This window comes from Tenrec ecaudatus, chromosome 17 (genome assembly GCF_050624435.1).
Source record: "Tenrec ecaudatus isolate mTenEca1 chromosome 17, mTenEca1.hap1, whole genome shotgun sequence".
In the NCBI taxonomy this organism is placed as follows: domain Eukaryota; kingdom Metazoa; phylum Chordata; class Mammalia; order Afrosoricida; family Tenrecidae; genus Tenrec; species Tenrec ecaudatus.
The window spans coordinates 65348319-65373316 of NC_134546.1; the positions used below are offsets into that span (position 1 = coordinate 65348319).

Here is a 24998-nt window from a genome sequence, read left to right on the forward strand (position 1 = left end):
TTCTGTGTCTAGCCAGGGATGCCGCCGCCGCCGCCGCCGCCCGTTTCTCCCTCGCTAGCCAAGCGGCGGCTTCCCGGAGGCCCGGCCGGCCTGGCTCCGATCCAGTGATTCCCAGGCCTCGGCCCCGAGCTCCGGGTCGGTTCCGGAGCTGCGCCCGCCCGCAGCCCGGGCCGCGAGGCGGTGGAGGCGGCCGCCGCGGGCCCCCTGCTCCTGCGCTGGGCTCCCGCTCCTCTCCGCTACCAGGCGGCCGGTGCCCCGGCCCTTGCAGAGCGCTCTCTGCTCGGCGCCTCACGACCCCAAGAGAAAGGAGACCGCCCTCCCGCCAGACAGCGCCGATTTGCAGCACAAGGATGCACGACCGTGAAGCACAGCACGACGGGTTGCACCTCAGACCCGAGAAGCTGTCACGTGGTCTCTCCTTGCCCTGCGCCTCTAGCATCCACAGTTCCCTTGAGATGCTGAAAGGCAAGGACTAAACAGCACCTGACCCAAGCCAAGGGATTTCTTCTTTTTCTTTTTGATGCATAAATCTGTTTTTATTTTATTTTAAGTCATTTTATTGGGGTTCTTACAGCTCTTATCACAATCCATACATCTATCCATTGTGTCAAGCAAATTTGTACATATAGTAACATCATCTTCAAAACATTTTTTTCTACTTGAGCCCTGGGTATCAGTTCATTTCCCCTCACACCCGCCCTTATGAATCCTTAATTTTATTTTTTAAAATCCTTAAAATTATTATTTTTCTCATGTCTTACACCGACTGCTGTCTCCCTTCACCCACTTTTCTGTTGTCCATCCCCTTGGGAGGGTGCTATATGTCAATCATTGTGATTGGTTCCCCCCTTTCTCCCCACCCCCCTCTTCTCCTTCCCCTCCTGGAATTGCTACTCTCATGATTGGTCCTGAGGGGTTTAATCTGTCCTGGACTTCCTGTGTTGGTAGCTTTTATCTGTACCAATGTACATGCTCTGGTCTAGCCAGATTTGTAAGGTAGAATTGGGGTCATGATAGTAGGGGGAGGAAGCATTAAAGAACTAGAGGAAAGTTGTATGTTTCATTGATGCTATACTGCACCCTGACTGGCTCATCTCTACCTTGTGACCCTTCTGTGAGGGGATGTCTGATTGTCTACAGATGGGCTTTGAGTCTCCACTCTACTCTCCCCCTCATTCACAATAACATGACTTTTTTTTGTTCTGGGTCTTTGATGCCTGATACCTGATCCCATCAACACCTTATGATCACACAGGCTAGTGTATTTCCATGGGGACTTTGCTGCTTCTGAGCTAGATGTCTGTTTGTTTATCTTCAATTCTTGAAGACCCCAGATGCTATATCTTTTGATAGCCGGGCACCATCAGCTTTCTTCACCACATTTGCTTCTACACCCATTTCGTCTTCAGCAATTGTGTTGGGAAGGTGAACATCACAGAATGCTGGGTTATTAGAACAAAGTGCTCTTGCACTGAGGGAGGACCTGAGCACAGGCCCAATATCTGTCTGCTCCCTTAATACTTAACATATAAATATATATACATAGATCTATTTCCCTATTGATATATATAAATATATTTACATATGTACATGCCTGTATTTAGACCTCTATAAATGTCCTTTGCCTCCTAGTTCTTTCCTCTATTTACTTTTACTTTCCTCTTGTCCCACCATCGTGTTTGGCCTTCATTCGGGTTTCAGTAATTCCTCTCACTTACATTGCCCTTCATCAAGCCCCACTAGGCATCCTATGCCCTCCTCACCATCAATTTTAGATCATTTGTTGTTTACCTTGTCCCTGGGCTTGTTGGCTGACCTCTTCATTTCCCCGACTCCCTCTTCTCCCATGTCCCCCCAGAACCATCGGTCCCATTGTTTTCTCCTCATGATTGTTTATTCTGCCTATTTTATCTAGATAGACATGCACAGACAACAATAAGCACAAAATCAGACAAAAAAAGCAAACAACAAAAAGGGAAAGCCTATAAATAGTTACAGGTCTATTTGTTGACCTTTATGAGTGTTTTCCGGTTGAGTCTGATGGGGTACAACACCCTGACCCCAAAATCTATTTTTTATATTCCTCAGGGACTTTATTACTTTGCTCCCCTTGCTGCTCAACTGCACACCCTTAGTGTTTCACCCGTGTGGTGGGGTCAGATCGGGCATAGTTTCCTTATTGTGTCTGCAGTGTTGTCCCCAGTGGCACTAGGGGTCAGTGAAGGACGTCTTGTCTCATGGTGATGCTCTCTGTGCATTGGCTGCTCCAGCAGGAATATCATCCTCGGGGTTTGATGGGCCAGGATGTGTTCCACTCTCTCTCCTTCCCTCTTCGTTTGTTCCTGTGCGCTCTGATCAGACTTGCCCTTTCCCCTGAGCTGTAGTTTCAGTGCTGTCTTCTGAAGTGCATTCTTCTGGGTGGGGGGGATGGGTGTCCACATAGTTTGGATTGAGGCTGGCCCCACAGACCTCTCTATTGGTTCGCTGCTTCATGCCGGTATGTTGCATTCTCTTGATGCACCAGGTTGAAGTCTGGTCTCTCTCTCTCTCTCTCCCGTGGAGATATAAACAATACCCTCCCCTTGGGTGGGTTAGTGCCCTTTCCCCTGCTACCTATGTCTTTTTTCCTTTCCCCCTCCTTTTTAGTTGGCTGCTATATGTATCCCTGGATTTGATCTGGCCCCTGCCATAGTCCCTGGACCTCACCTCAGGAATGTATGTATACAATAGCTTTTTCCTTATGCCCCTTTTGCATTTTTAAGCTTACCTCAGCCGACTTATGTTGTACTTGTTGTTTTGTGCTTGGTTTACTTCACTTCACATAATTTCCTCTAGTTCTTCCCATGCAGTGATGTGCTTCATGTGTTCATCACTGCTTTTTAGGGATGCATAGTACTCCATTGTATGTACGTACCACAGTTTTTTAATCCATTTGTCTGTTGATGGACATTTGGGTTGTTTCCAACTCCTTGCAACTGTGAACTGCACCAAGATGAATATTGGAGCACAGATATCTGGCCATGGTTTGTTTCTTGCCTCTTCTGGGTATATGCCCAGGAGGGGGATTGCTGGGTCGTATGGCAGCTCAATTTCCACCTGTTTTAGATATCGCCAAATTGATTACCATAGTGGCTATCATACCTACAGGTCCACCAGCAGTGGACGAGAGCTCCTGTCTCCCCACAGCCCCTCCAACACTTGTTACTAGCTGAGTTTTTGAATTGGGCTACCTTTGAAGGTGTTCAGAGGTGTCTCATAGTTGTTTTACTTTGCATTTCTCTTCTGGCTAATGATTGGGAACCTTTTCTCATATGTTTATTGGCCATTTGGATTTCAGACTCTGAAACTTCTGTTCAGGTCTTTTGCCCTCCTCCTCAGTGGGCAGTTAGTTTTGTTTTTCTTTCTTATTGTAAGCTAGCAGAGTATTGTAGATTTTAGTTATAACGCCTTTGTCTGATGTGTCATTGCTAAAGCCAAGGGATTTTCTTTTTTCCCCCCTGCCCCTCCACCACCCCAGCCAAGGGAGTTCCAGACGCTTCATATGCATGTGAAACTTGGACTCTGAATAAGGATGACCAAAGAAGAATCAATGCAATTATGGGGCTGGCAAAGAATATTGAAAATATTGAAAGTACCACGGACTGACAAAAGAACCAACAAATCTGTCTTGGAAGAAGTACCCCCAGAATGCTCCTTAGAGGCGTCATCTCACATGCTGTGGGTCTGTTTTCAGGAAAGATTGGCCCCTGAACAAGAACGTCCTGGCGATGTAGAGAAGCAGTGGAGAAGAGGAAGGCCTGCAGCAAGATGGACTGCTGCCGGGGCTGCAGCAAGAACAATGGTGAGGAAGCGGCAGGACTGGGGCTGCTGCATTCTGTTGTAGATCAAATTATTACGACTTGTAAGCGAGCAGCTGAGGTGGTTAGTTTCTTGCGCCAACCTGGCCAATAAACACATGTGGGATTAATTGAAGGGCGGAGAGATAAATTGCTCAGCGAGCCTTGCTTTTCTTGTCTCTTGCTCTTTGATCATGGGACCAGTGTGTGGTTGCTTGTTCTGTGCCTCAATTTGCAAGCTACACAACCTGTGGGACACCTAATCCGTGGACTATGTCACTGTAATTTGAGGTTCCTTCAAGACCTGCTTCACCACACCATTGGAATTTACATCTCTTGAGCTGGGGACTGTCAGACCCTGTCATCTGGCTGACTGTTGGTGACCTGCCTTGCTGTTTGCTGCCTGTGCCCAGATAGTCTGAATTGCTCTACAGAGGACTACCTGGACTGAAGGACTGCCAGTGTCTCACAACTGTCTCACAGGAGTGTGTTGCATTGAGCCATTTGCACTGCTTTATAATTTAATTAACTGCTTATTTCTTGTTATCTATCTGTATAAGTACATATAAAATTATTAGCATTCTGGTTTGGTTTCTCTAGAGAATCCTGTCTAACACAGCTGACAACAATGCAGTTTCTTGACACTTAGGGATGATAGAGTCCCAGGCCTCTCTGCTCAAAGGCAAGAAGCTGACCGAGCTCTGAGAGGTGTGGGCACTAGTTCCGCATGCATCAGAAGCACTTCTTTCAGTCCATAGGGTGCAGTTCACGAAGGTTTCCTGGAACCTGGGGCTATTTGGAATGAACGTGGAAAACTAGTGATGATAATAGCGGGGCCCAGCTCTTTGTGTGGGTCATCTCATTTTGTCCTCTGGAAGGGCTGGGGAATGGGCTGTCATCCCCATTGCGGAGCAGAGGGAGTGAAGCACAGGAAGAGTAAACCTCCACCCTTTGACTGGTAAACAGGCGACCAGATTTACCAACAGCAGTTTCCCATCCCAGCCTCCCTGAAACTTTATGGTAAAAGTCAAATATGGGGAGGGAGCACTAGGACTGATTGTGATGATGATGATGTTAACAGCGGTGGAATAATTTGTAAAATGATATCAATAATGGTTCTACAACACAAAAAGTATAATCAATGGCACTGAGGGGAAAAAAGAGGAGCTGATACCAAGGGCTCAAACAAAAAGAAAATGTTTTGAAAATGATGATGGCAAAATATGTACAAATATGCTTGATATAATTGATGTACGGATTATTATAGAGCTGTAAGAGCCTCCAATAAAATTATTTATTAATTTTTTTTAAAAAGAAAGAAAACGAGCCAGGCGTAAGCATCACCAGCTTCAGCAATTAATTCCTGGGGATCCCACTCCCTCCTGAATGATTTTAAAGCAAATTCCAGACTTCAGAGGATGTGAGACATGCATATCAGTATGATTCTCTATAGGTAAACATTCTTTAATAGCCACAACAATTATATCTTCATATTAAAAAATGAGTAACCATTTCTCATGTCACCAAATATGGAGTCAGTGTTCAACTTTCCATTATTGCTGTGTGTTTATGCGTGTGTGTGTGTGTGTGTGTGTGCTCAAGTGCTTGGATGTGGCTTAACAAGTCAAACCCAAACACACTGATATTGAGTGAATTCCAATCCATAGAACTCACAGGACAGAAAAATGCCTCATGGCTTTTCCTAGGTTGTAAATCTTTACGGAAGCAGACTGCCACGTATTTCTCTCATGGAACAACTACCAGGTTTAAACCACCAACCCTGAGGTTAGTAGTCAAGCACTCTGATTATTGTGCCACTAGAACCCCATGTGTATATAGTCTATTTAAATCAGGATCCTACTATGCACCCTTTACTGAAGTGGGCTGATTTGTCTTTGAAGTCTGCAGGTGCCCTATCTCCATCTCTCTCTCTCTCTCTCTAATTTTTTTTTTTTTGGTTGAAGATACGAGTCCATTTGGCCTGTAGTTTCCCACAGTCCAGATGATTCGGGTCACTTAGCCCTGGCATCATTCAATACGTTCCTCTGTCCCTTACATCTATAAATCAATAAAATGGATCAAAAGGCTTGGTCCAAGTATTTTGGCAAGGTGCATTCTGTTTGACTGAATCCTAATTAACACAAAAATAATTTTCTTGTTGTTTACCTTATATTCTTCAGGGTGTGTGTGTGTGTACCTCCCACAGTGAATCAAAAAGTACTGCTAAAATTCTTCATTAAACAAAAATACCCAAGTGGAAAACTACTACTTGGTATAGTCTCCATCTGGGTTTACACGTCTCTGAGGGTGCCGCGTCCTCCTCCTCAGAAGGACTCCGTGCTCTTCAATTCACACCATGTGAGTGGCAGCGCCGGCATCCGGCAGGGATTCAAATAGTGTTCCTTGTAAATAACTGTTCTCTGCACGTGGGAAACAAAAAGAAGTCTTCAGGGGCAAAGTCAGGGCTGCAGAGTGGATGGGATAAGGTTTCTTGACAGAATGATCAAAGGCCAGTGTTGTTACCCTGGAAGAATGCGTGGTGGGCGCTTTGTCATCATCGAAGTCATCTCTCAACACAGCTTTCTTGGCTTTTTGTTTCCTGCCAATGTGGTTTTCGATTTTCCTAAAACTTTCTCACACTAGTCTCCTGGGATCATCCTGTGTCCATCGGAGAAAATCTATCAAAATGATCCTTTTACAACAACAACCACAACAACAAAAGCCAGCAATCGGGGAACTTTCCAGAACGCTCCGGGAGAGGCGGCGGCGCGCCAGACTGCGCACAGGGACCCGCTCCTTCCCGCGCCCCGGATTGGCTTGGCCGGCTCAGGTTGTACAAAAAAGCTTACCGGAAACTGGCCTTGAAGTACCATCCTGACAAGAACCCACACGAAGGCGAGAAGTTTAAACAGACTTCTCAAGCATCCGAGGTGCTTTCTGAAGCCAAGAAAAGAATGGTATGACAAAGGAGGCGAGCAGGCCGTCAGGAGGGCGGAGCAGGCGGTGGTTTTGGTTCACCGACGGACGTTTTTGATATGCTCTTTGGAGGTGGCGGATGGATGCAGAGAGAAAGGAGAGGAAAAAACGTGGTACACCAACTCTCAGTTACATTAGAAGATTTGTATAATGCACAACAAGAAAACTAGCGCGGCCAAAGAATGTGATTTGTGACAAATGTGAAGGCCGAGGCGGGAAGAGGGGAGCAATAGAGCGCTCTCCTAACTGCCGTGGTCGCGGCATGCAAATACGAATCCATCAGCTAGGGCCGGGTGTCAGGGCCATGGGGAACGATCAGCCCTAGAGATAGATGCAAAAGTTGCAATGGAAGGAGGATCGTTCGTGAGAAGAAGATTCTAGAAGTTCATATTGACAAAGGCATGAAAGATGGCCAGAAGATCACATTCCATGGTGAAGGAGACCAAGAGCCAGGAGATAGTATCATTGTTTGAGATCAGAAGGACCATGCTGCTTTTGCCAGGCGAGGAGAAGACCTTTTGGTGTGTGGACATACAGCTGGTTGAAGCGCTGTGTGGCTTCCCAAAGCCAATATCTACTCTGGACAACCGAGCCATAGTCACCACTTCTCATCCAGGTCAGATGGTGAAGCATGAAGACATTAAATGTGTGCTACATGAAGGCATGCCAATTTGTCGCAGACCTCATGAAAAGGGGCACCTAATCATTGAATTTAGGTGAACTTCCCCGAGAATGGCTTTCTCTCTCCCGATAAACTCTCTCTGCTGGAAAAACTCCTGCCTGAGAAGAAGGAAGTGGAAGAGACTGATGAAATGGATCAAGTAGAACTGGTGGACTTTGATCCCAACCAGGAAAGACGGCCCCATTACAATGGAGAAGCTTATGAGGATGAATACCGCCCCCCTGAGGGCGGGTCCTCTTACTGGGGCCCGTAAATGTGGCGCACTGCTGGCCTTTTCTACGCAGTCGTGAAGGAGTGAAGGCCTGTAATCATAATATGCTTGCTACTTGCTATGGTTTTTGTTTTAATATTCAACTATGGTGGTGTTCTAAAGTTAAATGAAGAATAAACTCAAATCTAAAAGCTCTGACTTTCCCTGTATGTATGATGACTTCAGTATGCAAGATGAAGCTTAACACTTCTAAAAGATTCTTTTGGTTTAAAAGAGTGGGGGAAGTGTGTCTCTACCCTGAGCCCTCCGCCCCACAACCCTCCAGTGTTTGTTGGACCATATCTTGTAACTGTTTTCAGCTGTGCATGTGGACTAGCTTAGCCCAATATAGTAGGTGTATATGTATTGACTTCGGTGTGTGACCCTTAATTGTTACGCTCTGAAATTAAAACTGTATTTGACTGGCAACCAGAAGAAAATTTTAATTTGTAGAGAAGTGTTGGTTTGTATAGTAGTTTGTGTTACGTGGGATTTGCTGTGCTGTCTGCATTTATTCTCTTGCCTCAACTGTTACCTTGAAGATGGCACAGCAGATATATAGTAGCCTGTAGAAACCGTGATGGGGAAATGTCTTCATAAAGAAGAGATTTGTCACCAAGTAATGCTTCTCGCGTCTTACACTTTGAGAATCATGTTCTCTTCCACTGTAGCATCTGTTTGAATATATATATATATATATATATATATATACACATATGTATATATATACACATATGTATATACATATATATATATTCAGCCCTTTTTAAAAACCAAACCAAACCCGCCCTTCTCTTTGGACCTTGGTAAGCCCCAGAGTGGGGACTTCAAGAGTCATAATAACTTAGATGTTGAAGCAAGAAGCCTTTTCCTGGGGGGTTTGCATGCATGAGAGCAAGGCGTTGCTTGGCTATATTACAGGCTTACTTGAAACCATTCAACTTATGCTCAGAAATAACTATAATGGTAGTTTGGCAAAGTATGATGAATAGCTCTAATTGTATGTTTAAAAGTCATGTGTTCACATGCTTAAATGTGGATATCAGAATTTAAGCAGTTCTTGAAATGTATGAATTTCTCAATATATTGATCTCAAAGTGAACAAACAAAAGCCAGCAATCATAACCTCCTGAGCTGCGCCTACCTGACGCGGCAGATCCCCCAGAAGCCACCGTCCTCGTCTTGCTATGAACAGTACCTTTCTACTGGGGAGCCTTGGTGGCAGAGTGGGCTAGGAGTTGGCAGGCAGTTCCAACTCACCAGCCAATTGAACAACAGAATTGTTTGTGAATGGATATATTGGATTGGGTAAGATATGTCAATAAAACTACTATTTTAAAAAGACTACAGCCTAGAAAATCCTATGCAATGCTACCCCATCAAATGTGGTTGCCATAAATTGAAATATACTTCATAACAACAGCACTATAGCATGCTATGTAGGACAGGGAGACTATATATATCCTTTCCGAGTGGCCCTTCTGAGAGGGACTGCCCTATTATCTTGCAGGTGAGTTTGGGTCTCAATTGCATCCATGCCCCTTCACATCGAGTTCATTGTGTGTTTTTGAACTTCTGATGCCTCTCCCTGTAGACACCTGTGACCACACAACTGGTGTGCTTCTTCCATGTGGGCTTTGTTGCTTCCCTGCTAGATGACCGTTTGTTTAATTGCAAGCCGCTAAGACCCAGATGCTCTGTCTTTTGATAACTAGGCTCTAGTCATTGTGGAAGCTGATGTCCAGGTCTGTCTCCTGTGGAGGTGCTGGGTGGATTCACTGTCAACTTTTCAGTCAGTAGCTCGTAACTTGGCCATTGTTGTGACTCTATACACACACACACACACACCAAACAAACCCATTGCCATTCAGTCAATTTCAACTCCCAGGCACCTTACATAGGTCATAGTGGAACTGCGTCTTAGGGTTTCCGATGTAAATCATTATAGGAGCAGACAGCCTCATATGTCTCCCTCTGAGCAGCTGGTAGATTTGAACAGCCAGCCTTGTGGTTAGCAGCCCAATACTTAGTGCCACGAGGAATCCACAGTGTAGAGTCATTTTCTAACCGTACATGGCACAAGAAGCATAGGGGATTCTATGGTGCAATCCTGCTGTCACGTGGGGTCCCTGGGAGTCAAAATCTACATGTGGCCCCAACAACAGATGGCACCCAGGGTTTACATTGGACTGCTAGCTTAAAGATGATCCGCTGAAACCCGCCCAGGGACACCATGGGAGAAAAGACTCGTGCTTCCACAATGCTAACAGTCTAGAACCCCCCCCCCCAGGGAAGCAATTATACTGTGTAACACAGGGTCATCATGAGCCAAAATTCACTTAACACATGGATGTGGTTTTATTTTGAAGTTATGGTGGGTTTTTTTGGCAAGAGTTTTATAGAGATATAATACATACCCAATACAATTCACCCATTCAATAGTTCTTTAGTATCTTTACAGTTCTGCATCATCATTAAATTTTAGAACATTTCATCACCAGAAAACAACAACGCATACCTTTTAGCTACCATCCTCCCCTCCCCCTGCCCGCATTCTCATCAGGCAGGGGGTGAGTCCACAATGGAACCTCCACCCGCTGTACCGCTCTTTCAAGAGATCACACTTACAAGCGGCGCCCGTGGGCCCTGAGGCAGTCAACACCCAGGGGCGCCAGAGAGGGCTAGGCCACATTGGTACTCACAGTAATTCCCTCGGCGTGGCTGGGCTGCAGTTCCGGTTTTTAACACGAGGGGGAGCCAGAGCCGGCAAAGAGGAGCTGTTCTCTCACCTGTAAACCTTTCCAGCGAGAGCAAAGGTGAGTCTCCCCAGGATGGGCACAACAGTGAGGCAGAGCAGGCGGAGCGAGGCGACAGAGGCCAGAGGAAGGATACGTGTTGTGTTCTAAGCTGTAAGGGGGTGTCTGAGAAGGCGATGCACTGAGATTGGCTACACCATGGAAGAAGGAGGAGTGTAGGCAGAAAGTTAGCAGAGGGGAGGAGCGGCCTGGCCCTGCCCGCCGGCCTCTGAAGTTCTCCCACCTGGGTACTTACTCCTCCTCCTGGTCATTCTGTTGCACTGGTTTCCGGGGCTTTTCCTCAAATCACTTTAGAAGGTTCTAGAACGCTAGGCAAAGAAGTTGGACATTGGGGTGAGGAGGAAGAGGCATGTGGGGACTGTTAACTATGGGATCTACTTTCCGCACCCCTTAAGAAACCCTGGTGGCGTGGCGAATTAAGCGTTGCACTGCTAACTACAAGCAAATGGTTGGAGCCCATCCGTCACCCAGAGAGCGAGAGGTAGCAGCCTCAGAAACCGGATGCAGCGTTCCCACAGGGTCTCTGTTCCACAGGGTGCCCATGAGCCTGGATCCACCCGACAATGGTGAGCCCTAGCCCTTTCCTTAACGATCTACGGAGGGCCTCTGGCTTGTCTAAAGCTGCAGCACAGAATGGCTGCCTGTACACTGAAAGTCCGCGTAACTCCGGGCGGCTGCTGGAGGGTGTGCATTTAATGCCTGCAATGTTCCAAATGATCTCTGGACAAGGACAGGCGAGTGGGAAGGGTGGCTAGGCTTTCCTGGGTTAAGAGAGGAAGAAGCAGCATTGTGTGGTCTGGTCCCAGAGCAGCCTAGGGGCCCCAGCTTGTCTGAAAGGCCAGCATCGAGGAAGGGGGTCCAGCAGCCACATGGGGGTCCTGTTCTGAGCTTCTGTAAGAATGCATCACTGGTGCAGGGTCAGTAGCCCAGGACTCTGCCAGCCCACACAGTATGCCTCATGGGGAACTGGGTGGGAGGGGAGGGGCAGCCCTGCCTCAGGAACAGCAGTGTGGGTGTGGGTGCTGCGGGGGAAGCTTTGGGGAAGCGTGGCAAAGAAAGAGGCAAGCGGGGAGGCTGAATTGCTTGGAGGCAGGAGCTGGAACAAACCCTCATTCTCAGTTCTCATCTCTGGTGAATGGATGAGAACGGAACTCAATGCACACCGCTGTGGTGAGAGGCAGTGAGCTGGTGGTACAGAAAATGCTCCCTGAATAGTGCAGAGACGATATAGGAAACTTCCCCCACAGAAGCCTCCCTGATTGCCCCCCACTCAAACTGCCACCCCTTCCTGGAAACTCCGAGGCAGAGTTGCCGGCCTTGGTCTCCCTGTTAGGCAGTTGTTACCACCACTACAACTATCCCCGTTCCAATCTCACCAGAGTGCAGTCAGCATGGTGGCTAGTTCATCCCTGTATCCATTTCTCAAACAAGGCCCGAGAAGACTTGGCAACTTGATACTGAAGTTTATCTTTAAAATAATTTTTAAGATAGCAATGTTGTGAAAATAAAGAATAGCAGAGAGGGAAATAGAATCAGCAATTTGACAATAACTGTAAAGGCTTTTTTCTTCTTCTCTTTTTATGTGCAGATCCTTCCTGCTCAAGGTGCCCATTTCAGAGAATCTATGCCAGAGATTTAATAGCAGTCACTGGGCAAAGATCAATGTGCAAGCATTGCTTGTAGCTATAGCAAAGCACTGGAAATAACCCAAAGTGTCCATCAGTAGGGGATGGTGAAATAAATTATGGTGAAATCATACAGTGCAATGCTGAGCAATTGTTCAAAACAAATAAGTCAATTTGCATATGCTGAATTAGAAAAACATCTCTTGAGAAAGCAAGATGCAGAACAGGAAGTACAGTATAAATCCATTTCTTTAAAAAATAATCTCCTGCCAAGAAGAAGAAGACCCAAACGTGTGGCTAATTGCCTCCATGAATAGCTGCAGCCTTTGCCAGGAGACCAGAAGAACTGGATGGTGCCCCGCCACCACTACTGAACATTTTGATCAGAGATTTTATAGGAGAATCCTGATTAAAATGAAGAAAATGGAGAACTTAATTTCAAATTATTTTGGAATCTAGATTTTCTGTAGCCATAGAGGCTGGATGAGTCCCATATATTGTGTCTGGATCATCCTTAAACTTTAAACCCCCCAAAAGTCCCCTGAACTCTTTTTTTTAACTGCTAAAAAATCAGGATACCTTTATTAATAAACAAAAATATCAAAATGGGAAGCTCTATTTCTCAACCACCTACATCCAGGCTTATACACATTTGAAGGCAGTGTTTCCGTCTTTCCCACCCTTCCCCCAGACGCCTGCCCTTTTTGATTGACACCACACCACAGCAGTTTGGCCATCCCCAAGGCACTCGATGGGGTTCTACTTCCATGTTCTGTCAGACTGGGAAACAGTGATCTGAGGAAGAGCAGGGCCGCGGGGGTAGACGGGTGAAGTTTCACAACACGGTTCTAATAGGACGGACCGGCTACCCTCGCAAAGGAGCAGGTGCATCAATGATGCAAAATGCTCCTTGGCACAACTTTCCTGCCCTTTCTGCACCGATGCGGTTTCCATTGTGCTGTCACATCTTCCTCATAAGCCCCACCATCACTTTGTGTCAGGAAAATCTATCAAGGCTACTCTGTGGAATCTCAAAAAGCAGTCACCTTTCCCTTCTGAGCCAACCTGGATTCAATTCAACTGGCTCAGCGGATCCGCTCAGAAGCCACTGTTTTGTTGTGACTTTGCTCTCAGGATCACTTTGGTAAATCCAAGAGTCATCCCCGGTGACAATTTGTTCCATAAACTTGTCTTCACTGGCTTCCATCTAGTTTGAAAGACTGATGGAAAGACCAGCTCTGTGACCTAGCCGCTCCTCGCTGAAGGTTCTCAGCACCCATGCAGATGGACGCACACAATGGAAAAGCCCCCAAGCTCGGGAGCTGTCGCCTCCTCGGTAATGCTAGGGTCTTCTTCCCACGGCCTTTGCACTTCAGCCACGGTTGCCTCATTGGTTGAGGTTAACGGTCTTCCTTCTCTTGGCTCATCTTTGATTTCTTCTTGACCTTCTTTAAAACGCTTGGTCCATCTAAAAATTGTTGTGTTTTGTGGGGTGGCATTCCCCTAAACTTGATGTAAAGCTTCAATGATTGGGGAAGATGACCACTCGGGGTTTGTTGAAAATTTGATATTAGCCCAGATCCCAAGATTGCTTTTTTCGATGGTCAATAAGCATGCTTTCTTCCCTATTCTTTTTGAGGGTACTTAAAGAGACCAAGGGTACTAGAGAGCGGACTTGTCTGCCATCACCTACTGACTGTGCAGACAAGTTTAGGCATGTCCGTAGGACCGAACTGCAGCTCAAGGAGACATGCTTCTTGACTCACCCTCTGAGGTTCAAGCTCTGAGGTTTTAAACTTAGGACAAGGGACAAAAGGGGAATTTTCTACTCATTGCAAGGAAATCCTCGCTCTGCGTCAGTGAGGCACAAGCACTTAAAACCCATGAACCTTTAGCTGGTCGTCCTTAGCTGAACCAATCTCTGCAAGGCACTGGCCTAAGCGCTTGCGCTGGTCACCCTGGAGCCGAATCACTGCTCCTTATTCTGGATGCTCCATTGCAGTTCCACTGCAGGTACGTTTCTTCTTAAACACCTTCACTCGTTTCGTTTTGTCGTCGTCCTCAGCGAGCCCTTGGACAGTGGTCAGGGTCTTCCTGCCGTTGTGCTGTTGAACTCTTATCTGGATCTAATCCTCGGTCCCCAGGTCATCTCCCTTACAGACATTACCAAAGGCGTCAAAACACTGGAGGTTCTGGATAGCGGGGATACGATTCATTCCCCTTCCTCCTGGACATGGCCTGAAGGAGAAGGCGGGCCCAGAGGACTGAATGTCGGGTAGCAAGGAGGTTCGAAGAGACTCAAGGAGGAGGATGCGGAAGCATCGGGCAGTTCAGTGACGAGGGCCTGACATCTTAAAATCAAACAGTTCAGCTTAATTAGCAATGAATGTCTGCTCTGAGCATTATGCCCATTTAAGAATGATGCATATGGTGCAAAGAACAAGGTCCCAGAGAAGTATCAGCCTGACACTCCCATGGCCCCAGGGGATGTCCTACCCCCCGAGAACACCTGTTTACTCTTACCAAGCATGCGGCGCTCAGCGAGTCTTAAGGTCTCAGATCTCATGCAGACCTCACTCTGTGGCCTGGCAGACTACATCATGCTTCAGTCAGCACCGCTCGTTCATCGATGTCAGGCTTTGGTCTGCTTCAAGAGAACAGCGACCAAGAAAAAAAGAATAGAGACAAAGCCAAAAGATGGTCTGCAAAGTGATTCCAACAACAAATCGAATAAAAGTTTAAAACAAACAAACTTATAATCCAACCCTGTTACCTGTCATCAATTTAATTTCAGCTCCTAGTGACTGCAACAGGACAGAGTAGAACTGCTCCCTGTGGGTTTTCTAGGCTGTGGTTCTGGCAGGAGCAGACTGCCTCATTGTTCTCCCACAGGACTACCAGTGGTTTCGAACTCCCGACCTTTCCAGTCAGCACTTCAGACTTAACTGCCATGCCACCACGCTCCGCTCCTTCCTTCAAAACACATATCATATGAACATATCCCAGGTTTTTAATATTAACTTGTTGATTTCTCACCACAAGTTTCTAAAATAGGTACTATAATTCAAACTCATTGCCATTTGAGTCAATTCTGACTCATAGTGACCCTATGCGACAGAGTCGAACTGTGCCTGCGGGTCTGTGAGGCTAAATCTTAATGAGAATAGAAAGGCGCATCTTTTTCCTGAGGAGCAGCCAGTGGTTTCAAACAACTGACTTTGTGGTTAGCAGTCCAGTGCATAAGCCACTATCCCACCAGGGCTCCTCGAACACTATAATTAGCAGCCCTGTTTTACCAATGAGGAAACTGTGGTGTTCCTTCACACAGTCACATGCCCAAAGTCATACAACTGGAAAATGGCCAAGCCAGGAAATCTGGGTCCAGAGTCAGGGCTCTTAACAAGTCCGTTATAACTAGCCCCTAGGCTCACTGAACCTCAAATGGGACTTTTCCTTGTCTCAGGCTTTCAGCAGCAGAATGCATCACTGAGCAGGTGTACTAGCTAACCTTCTCCTAAGAACAGACATGTTGCCCTGTGCTATATTATGAACAATGCAAGGAGCCCTGGTGGCACAGTGGCAACATGTTGGGCTGAGATCTGCAGAGTCGGCAGTTTGAAACCACCAGCAGCAGCTTTTCTGGAGAAAGACTGGGCTTTTCAAGCATCAAGGAACAAAAAAAAAATCATATCATTGAAAATGTGGGTGCGTGCAGAGTGGAGACTCAGAGCCCAATGCTAGCCAACTGGACACCCTTGCTGAGGGGTTGTAGGGAGGAGATGAACCAGGCAGGGTGCAGGGTAGCAACGATGAAACATAACTTTCCTCTAGTTCTTAAATACTCCCTCCTGCCCCCCCCCCGCCCCCGACTGTCATGATCCCAATTCTACCTCACAAATCTGGCTAGACCAGAGGATGTACATTGGCACAGATAACAACTGGAAACACAGGGAATCCAGGACAGATGACTGCTCCAGGACCAGTGATGACAGTGGTGATGCCTGGAGGGTGGAGAGAATGTGGGGTAGAAAGGGGGAACTGATTACAGGAATCTATGTATAGCCTCCTCCCTGGGGGAGGGACAGCAGAGAAGAAGGCAGGGGGAGACGTCGGACAGTGTAACATATGACAAAATAATAATAATAACAACATATGAACGATGAAAGGTTCATGAGGTAGGGGGGAATGGGGAGAGAGGGGGAAAATAAGCAGCAGATATTAAGGGCTCAAGTAGAAGGTAAATGTTTTTAGAATGATGATGGCAACAATTGTACATATGTTCTCGACACAATGGATGGATGTATGGATTGAGATAAGAATTGTATGAGCCCCCAATAAAATGATTTAAAAAAAAAGACTGGGCTTTCTACTCCCATAAACAGTTACTGTCTTGAGAACCCCCAGGGGGTTGCTATAAGTCATCATTAACTCAACGGTAGTGTGTATTGAGAATTAGAAGCAATGCTGCAACTAATTTTTTTAATTAATAAATCTTTTTTATTGGGGCTCATACAACTCTTATCACAATCCATACATACATCAGTTGAGCAAAGCACCCTTATACATTCGTTGCCCTCGTCATTCTCAAAATTCGCCTTCCACTTGGGTTCCTGGAATCAGCTCAGTTTCCTTTTTTTCCCTCCCTCCCCGCTCCCCACTTCCCCCTGGTCTCCTAATAGTTTATAAATTATTTTATCTTACACTGCCCGGCGTCTCCCCTCACCCACCTTCCCGTTGCCCATCCCCCAGAGAGGAGGTTACACGTAGATCCCCTAGATCGGTTCTCCCTTTCTACACCCCCTTCCCTCCCGGTGTCGCCACTCTCACCGCTGGTCCTGAGGGGTTCATCCGTCCTAGATTCCCTGTTTCCAGATCCCTACTGCACCGCTGTACATCCTCTGGTCTAACCAGGTCCGCAAGGTAGAATTGGGGTCATGATGACTGGGAGGGGAGGAAGCGTTCAGGAACTAGAGGAAGGTTTTGAGTTTCATTGTTGCTACACTGAACCCTGAGTGACTCATCTCCTCCCCACTACCCCTCTGCAAGGGATGTCCAGCTGTCTACAGATGGGCATTGGGTCTCCATCACGCACTCCCTCTCATTCACGGTGATGTGATTCCCCCGCCCCCTGCCTTTGTTGTTTGAGACCTGGTCTCCTCTGCCCTTCACGATCACCCGTGTTGGTGTGCTGCTTCCGTGCGGGCTTTGTTGCTTCTGGCCTATATGGACGCTTGTTTGCTTATTTGGTTATTTTATGCGCTTGTGCAAACATTGCAGTATGTTAAATTCGCAGAAGTAGAACTGCTGGACCAAAGTGTCAGGATCGATTTGGCTAGCTGTGCTGCCCGCACAACTTTGTAAAGGACCCATTGCACTGGGTTCGTGATTTTGCAGGTCAGGAACTCAGGTGACTGAGCTCTGTTTTCAGATGGCTTTGTCACTCGCGTGACTGGGCCGTTGGTGTCCCGCTCTTCATTTGTTTGATCCTTCAGGAACTCCCTTAAATCACAGCGGTGGTGTAGGCTAGGTCAAAGATTGCTTCCAAGAGGCAGCAAGGAGAACCTTAAGGATCCACTTGGAAGTGAGATGGTGTCACTTCTACCATATTTGATTGGTCAGGAAATTGCTGGACCCGCCCAAATTCAAGGGAAAGACGAGAACATGGACTGCTCCTCTTAATGGGAGGAGTCAAAACACGTGTGGCCTTTTTTACTCCACCACAACAGCTATTTCTAATTTGTGCTCCAAAACAGTGGCCAATTTACATTCTCTACACCCTTAGTAACACTGTATATTGTCAAACACTTTAATCTGTGCTCATTTGGCAGTGGAAATGGCTTTTCATTGTTATTTTGTCAGACATTTCTTTCATGAATAAATGTGAACATCTTTTCACATATTCTTTATTTAATTTTTTCTCTTTTGTGATGAATTATCCGATTATAGTCTTTATTTATTTAAATTTTTTGATTGCCCCAATTTTTTTATATTGCTATGTATACTAGGCCATTATTATGCTACAAATATTTCCCATAGTGTGTGGGATTTGGTTGTAATTATTTCTCCTATTCAGATTTTTAAATTTTACTTGTTCACAGTATCCATCTCCTTCTTAAAGACCTGTGGGTTTTGTGGCAGTAGGTTTCTTTCTTATTTAAGAATTTCCCTGTTGAATGAAGGGGGAAGTGCAGATTGGAGACCCAAAGCCCATTTGTCGGCCACTGGAGATCCCCTCACAGAGGGGTCTAGAGGAGATGAGTCAGTCAGGGTGCGACCTAGCACCGATGAAGAATACAGCTTTCCTCCAGTTCCTAAATGCTTCCTTTCCCCCATCCCCCACCCCACTACCATGATCCGAATTCTACCTTGCAAGTCTGGATAGAGCAGAGGTTGTACACTGGTGCAGATAGGAGCTGGAGGCACAGGGAATTCAGGGTGGATGATCCCTTCAGGACCAGGGGTGTGAGGGGTGATACTGGGAGGGTAGAGGGAAAGTGGGTAGGAAAGAGGGAACCGATTACAAGAATCTACATGTGACCTCCTCCCTGGGGGACGGACAACAGAAAAGGGGGTGAAGGGAGATGCCGGATAGGGAAAGATATGACAAAATAATAATTTATAAATTATCAAGGGCTCATGAGGGAGGGGAGAGCGGGGAGGGAGGGGAAAAAAAGAGGACTTGATGCAAAGGGCTTAAGTGGAGAGCAAATGCTTTGAAAATGATTAGGGCAAAGAATGTACAGATGTGCTTTATACAATTGATGTATGTGTATGTATGGATTGTGATAAGAGTTGTATGAGCCCCTAATAAAATGTTTAAAAAAAAAGAAATTCCCTGTTAGTTTCAAATATTTATATATCTAGCTTAAGATTAATATTATTTGTCTGGGCTCACTCCCTAAGCTCTGTTGATATTTTGACTGAAATAGCTTTCAGTTTACAGATTTTATAAAGAAAACGCACAATTATGAGACTTCCTATAAGAGCACTAGGTTAGACTTTATATTTTTTGTAAATGTTCTTCTCCCTTGTGACACAAGGAGTCTTATTGGGGGTGTGCAATGCAGCAACGCTAACTCAGGGAAGTCCCCCAGTATCTCTCTGGGGCACCTGTAGAGGGAAGGAGACCAAGCACCCATTAAGGGTAGCCCCATACCATACCATACCACACCACACCACACCACACCACACCACACCATACCATACCATACCATACCATACCATACCATACCATACCATACCATACCATACCATACCATACCATACCACCTCGTCCTGAGAACCTGAAGCCTGGATTCCTGAGAGGCCCAGGAGAGGGACCAGAGATGCCATCAAAGAACTGATTCATGAGGTCGAAAATTCACAAAGCAGAACCCTGTTGGAGAGCTTGGACTCCCGAAGGCCTATGCCAAAGAAAACCCCTACGATTTCCAGCCACAACCTTGCGGGGAAGGAGGGATATGCTGCCTCTAGCGTAGGACCCATGGTTAGGGAAGAGGAGGCAGAGGAAGAGGAGGAGGCCACTTGAGGCCAGCTCTGCAGGACTGTCTCCTCCCAGCATGTCAGGGCGGTCAGCAGTGCCAACCCACTTCTTTCCTCCCAGGGGCCCCCGAAGAAGGTGATGTTCACCCAGCAATTGTTTATCGAGTGACTACTATGTGCTGGTTAGTGGTCTAGGTACTTGGAATACAGCAGAGGAAGAAAGTGACCAACATCCGTCCTTCTTAGAACATGCAGATCCAAGAGGGGGGTGTGTGTCAGGGAAGAGCCGTAAGAAATGGATAAGCTTTTTAAGGGGCAGGGGGGAAATGGGGCAATGTAAGAGTTCTCAGGTGCTGGAGAGGGGACACAGTCCCAGTGGTATGGTGGAAGTGGTTGTCCCTAAGGTAACCACCAAGCTGGGTACTCCTGCACTGGGACTCAGACACCCCCTGAAGGGTTGCCTTGGGCCGCTGGCTGGGATTGGTCAATGAGAAGTCAGCACAAGAGAGCTCAAAAACAGGGGTGGAGTTTGTTCCCCTGGCTCCCTTCCTGTGGGGTCCCAGCTCCTGTCAGGTGGCCCTCTCCTATAATTCTTCTCGGTTTCCTGCTTCTTTGGTCCTGGGCATAGCAAAGGCTCCACCCATGCTGCCAGGTCAGACCCATGACTCTCTCTGGGGTTGCCTTTCGTTCCGTCCACACCTTTGTGAACGCCCTTCTGCCAAGGCATGATTTCCAGCTCAGAGCAAACCTGGAGGACGCAGGACAACTGCCCCGTGGGTTTCCAGGACTGTCATTCTGCTCCATGGAGCAGCTGCTGGATTCGAACCACCCAATTTTTTCTTAGCCTAATGCTTACCCCACTATACCACCTTTGTAACCAAACCAAACTCCATGCCATAGAGTCGAAGCTGACTCATACCAACCTAATAGGCCAGGGTAGAACTGTGAGTTTCCAAGACTGAAGTTGTTTACGGGAGTAGCGAGCTCTGTCTTTCTCTTGATGAACACCTGGTGGTTTCAAACTTCGGACCTTGAGGGTTGCAGCCCAGTGAGTAACCATTATGCCACCAGGGCTCCTACGCCTTTATAAAGAGTCCCTGTATGAAGCCCTCCTGGCATGATTCTAATTGGAATGCTGTCTTCTGCGGGGACATGTCCGAGCCTGTGATCTTCAGCCCCAGCCTGTGGGTCAGTCGGACCTGAGTGTGACCTGCTTCTCTCACCTCATTGCTCAGCTGGCTTCCTCTCAGCAGAGGTTACTGCCTGGTCCGTGTCCTGGATGCCACTGGAAAGGGGGCACCATTGAGTGGCTTCTATTACCCATCGCAGCTTTCACTGCCAGCGCTGCGAATCATTCCAAAGGAGTACAAACCCACTGTCATTGAGTCAGTGATGACTCACGGTGACCTCCCGTGGGTTTCTGAGACTGTAACTGCTTATTGGAGTGGAAAGCCTAATCTTCTTCTGTGGAGCTTCTGGTGGCTTCCAACATCTGACCGTGGGGAATGCAGAAATCATTCAGCAAGTTAAAATGAAAACTTTCATATGGAAGGGTCTCCATGGGCCAAGCAGCAGCCCTGGTATTGGGCTGTTGACCATGACGTCACCAGTGGCTTCAAGGCTACTGTAAAAAGTTACACTCTCAGAAACCCACAGGGGTGGTTCTCGGTCCTACAGGGTGGCTAGGAGGCAGATTTGACTCTGTGGTCATTGGGGGGGGGGGTGTTCATATGGATTAAGGCTGCCCGTGTGACCTTGCTCTACTAGGTGGAGAGAGAGAGAGGTGGGGAATTGAAAGTTTGAGCACATCAAAGACCAGTTTTTAGCAGTCAAAGTAAAGGAAGTTCCATTGTCATTTTCGTGCCATACCATGTGTTAAGTAAACGATTAATAAGCTTGGCTTGTGGTGTTTCAGTTGATGTGATACAAAGTTCTCTAAAAGCTGTGTGTCAGAGGTTTTGGAGAATGGTGGAATGTCTGTGCTTGCCATAGGTGCTTTTGTTCCTAGATGTACCTGTGCTTCTCAAGCCTCAGAATCCCTAGTGGTGCTGTGGATTAGGAATCATATGAACCCTAAGGTCTATGGTTCAAACCCACCAGGCACTCCTCAGTAGAAATATGAGGCTGTCTGCATCTGTCAAACTTCATCATCTCAGAAACCCTACATAGGGTGGCTATGGATCATAATCAAGTCCATGGTTGGATTATCTCAGACTCTAGCCCTCTGTGAGGGCATCTGAGGCCTCTGTTGAAGAGTCTGCTCAGGGGTGACCCAATCCCCTTGGCTTTTGCCCCTTTCTGTGGAAGTGGGCCTTCAGAACCCCCATGAGGGCCCCTCTCCTTTAGCAATCTGTGGGGCCATTGTCTGACTTTCCATTGACCTGAACTTGGGCAGGGAGCTCCTTCTATCCAACTGGGTTTGGTCTCTGCTGAGAGCACTCACCACACTAGCTCTGCCTGTTTTCACGGGTCTGCTCTGGTCCGTACATTGCAGAGGTCTATTTATAAGAGTAGGTTCTAGGGTACAAACCTCCATTTCCTCATGTGACCCCATAATGTCCCTCGGTATGGTAGGTACTTTAAGTACTTTCTGAATAAGTGACTCCATGTTGACTTTCATGGTGAAAGGCATGTCACACAGCACCTGACTCATAGTACATGCTCTCACTCAAGCTAGATGGAGACACTATGACACAGAGAATAATGTACCTTGCCGAAGGCCACAGCTGGGGAAAAATGAGGCCAGCTTCCCCTGGGGCCTGAATTGTTGTCTCCTGTATCCACATACTTTACGGATTGAATGATGTTCCACCTACCACCCACCCAGTCACATGCATTGTAAACTCTGACTCCTAGCTGTCTGCTGAGCAAATAATCCAAGAGGCTGGACTACAAGAAGGAGAACGTGACATCAGGTTGCAGACAGACTCACTAGAGGAAGACTTGCTGAAAGTGAAAAGGATTTAAAGTAGTAACTGAAGGTCAAAGATGGCAGCCTTCAGCGGGAATTTACACGTCAGCATAAAGAAAACACCCCCCCCCCCCCCGGACCAATAAACAACATCATGATAAATGGAGAAAAAGGGCGGAAATTGCCAAGATTTTCATTTTACTTGGATCCACAATCAATGTCGGAAGTAACAGTCAAGAAACCAAATGGAGGGAGGGAGGGGGAACTGAGGAGCTGATACCAAGAGCTCAAGTAGAAAGAAAATGTTTTGAGAATGATGATGACAACAGATGCACACATGTGCTTGACACAATGGAAGCATGTATGGGTGTGATAAGAGTTGTACAAGACCCAAATAAAATGGTAAAAAAGAGAGAAATAAATCAAATGGAGTAACGCAGGGAGCAATTCTGCATCAAAAGGCATCTTCAGAGTGTTAAAGAGAGAAGATGTCACTTTGAAGTCTAGGATACATACACCTGACCCAAGTCATAGTATTTTCCACCATGTGAAAGCTGGACCTTGAGTAAGACAGCAGAATAGATATGAAATTAAACAAAAGGTCTAGTCCCAACTATTGTAGCCAATCACAGAGGCAGTGTGAGCATCAGCATGTGTTTCATTCATAGATCTGGAAGGATAGTGGGATTATTCTCCAACACTGCCTTGTCTTTTCTCATATTGTCGGGTGGGGGAGTTATATTTTTCTGGGAGTCAATATATTACTTTGTTACAATTTTTAAAATATAAATGTTGCGACCTTCCCATATGGGAATATAATCTATATTCTTGTGTGCACCAATGTCTGAAGGCTGGTTCATTATCTTAAATTTTACACTAACCCCATTAGAGTACTAACTCAGAAGTCAGGGCCCATCTCGGAGAGTAAGGGGTGGGGGGGAGTGGCAGTAGCTACAGGGAACCCAACAGAAAATGCTCTCAGATGCACTGGAATGATGGTGCTCGTGAAGAACACCGAGTACTGGAAGGGAGCATAGTGTGACCTAGTCTCACAGAGTTGGACACATTACCAAGAGGGCCCAGTCCCTGGCGAAAGACATCCTGTTTGGTAAAATGGGGAGTCAGCTCTCCCTGAGATGGGCTTGCACAGCGTCTGCAACGGGGACTCAGATTGGGAGGATGGTGCAGGACTGGGCAGTGTCTCTTTCCCTTGTGCAAAGGACAGACTCCAGCACAGCGAGCAAACCACAACAGCACACCTGCTTTTAAGATGCCATTCGGGATGAGGTTTGGTTTTGTTACGTCAGTGAGGCATATTCTCACAGGGTGTGTCTTAAGTTGATGACTTTTCAGATATAACAGAGCCGACGTGGCCAGCCAAGCAGGAAGATGAGAGAAGAGAGAGGCCAGGCACATGAGATCTTGAAGGAATTGAGGAGTGGAAAATGAGAAGCGAGGACAAGCCAACAGAAGGAGCTCCCTTCCTCTGAGCCTCCGAAGAAGTGAGGAGATAAGTTTCTGTTTGTTAAACCCACGTGTGGTGTTCTGAGTCCAGCAGAGATGAAGGCATGAATGGAGAAGCCAGGAGTGGACACTCTGGGAACACATCCCAGGAGACACTTCTGTCATCGTGGAGAAGAATGAGCCTGCGAGGGGTGCCAGTCCGGGGTCGGGGGAGCTCTGCGCAAGCAGCAGCACCCATCCCTGAGCACACGCCCCAGGAAATTTCCAGGGAGGGTGGGTTGAGTTCCTGTACACGATTCCCTGGTTGAATCCAAAAACCCATAGGAAATAAATCCAAGTATCAATCATTCCGAAGAATCCAATATTGCAGTGCCTGATGGAGGGGCCTTTTGACTCCTCAGAGTAAGGCCAGCATGTCTCACCAGCTTAAGGCCCCTGGTCTGAGTGATGCCCAGGTTGTAGGCAGCGCTTCTGGGGCAGGGCTGCTACCCTCTCCCCTTAGAGCAGGTTTACTCCCTCAGCCTCTGACTGCTGGGCCTTCATTGTAACACCTCCCAGGACTTTGGGTTTCAGCCCAGAGCCCTTCCTTTTCCCTCTGCTGCCCTGCATACTTCCCTCCTCCTCCCTACCCTCTTCCTCCATTCCTTCTCTGGTGGATTGTTGGGGTGTGGTCCCCCTGGTTCCTTGCTCTGTGGGAAGGCACAGGGTGGGGTGGGTGAGAAGTGAGTGAGTGGATCGAGAGGTAGGGAGACCCTGCTCCATTTTCAGGACAGGGCCACCACTCACAGTTGTATAATTGCCCAACCCTGGGGATCCCCCATTCACTCAGGGTCACCTCAGATTTGCATGATTATTAGATCCTTGTTTAGGCAGATGGTAGTAAAGTCTCCCAGGATGGGCTTTCCCCCGATTTATCTGTGGCGCTCTGGGTGGGATGAAGGGGGTGAATGTTTTCT

At 47.0% G+C, this 24998-nt stretch overlaps 1 pseudogene; it reads left to right on the top strand.

Moving 5' to 3' along the window:
* Positions 1 to 18: 18 nt before the first annotated feature.
* On the top strand, positions 19 to 7747 carry LOC142430476 (dnaJ homolog subfamily A member 1-like; annotated as a pseudogene).
* Positions 7748 to 24998: the final 17251 nt, after the last annotated feature.